Source organism: Gekko japonicus, unplaced genomic scaffold (genome assembly GCF_001447785.1).
Source record: "Gekko japonicus isolate JY-2015 unplaced genomic scaffold, Gekko_japonicus_V1.1 scaffold4776, whole genome shotgun sequence".
Classification (NCBI taxonomy): Eukaryota; Metazoa; Chordata; class Lepidosauria; order Squamata; family Gekkonidae; genus Gekko; species Gekko japonicus.
Genome location: NW_015167197.1, coordinates 65,680 through 66,261, shown reverse-complemented (window position 1 = coordinate 66,261; position 582 = coordinate 65,680).

Sequence of the window (582 nt, the reverse complement as noted above, 5' to 3'; positions counted from 1 at the left end):
GGGGGGCTCTGCAACTTACCTGGCTGCTTCTTGCTCTGACTGAGGGCTGCTGGGAGCAGGGGGCGGGGCTTGTTGCATGTGCCCGCCCCCTAGGCTCTTTACTGCCGGAGCTCTGCTCCTGTGCGCTCCTGCAGGAAATGACCCCTGTTTTCAACGAAGACTGCATCCTTCCCTTGTGGAATTTAAAATATTTATATATATATATACCCCAAACACTTTTTAACATGTAATACTTTTTTTATTTCAAGGATACAAGTTTTTTTCCTTTTTATTCCAAAAGAAAGGGGAGGGGGGGGCCATAAACAAGGGGGGGGGGGAAACATTTTCAATACATGGCCCAGACTAAGAAAAAGATCCATTTTACTCCAAAATGTACCAGCTGCCCAAAGTTACATCCTGGCTTGACACTGCTACTGGTTAGAGAAAGTATGTACAAAGCTGCCCCCCCCCCAACAGGGTTCCCCCTCCTGTGGTACTGGGAGGTGCAAAATTGGGGTGGGGGGTGGGGGCACACACACACAAGAACTGCTTACAGATGCAAAGGAGTCGAATCCTCCCGCAACCCCCCCCCCGAGAAACATG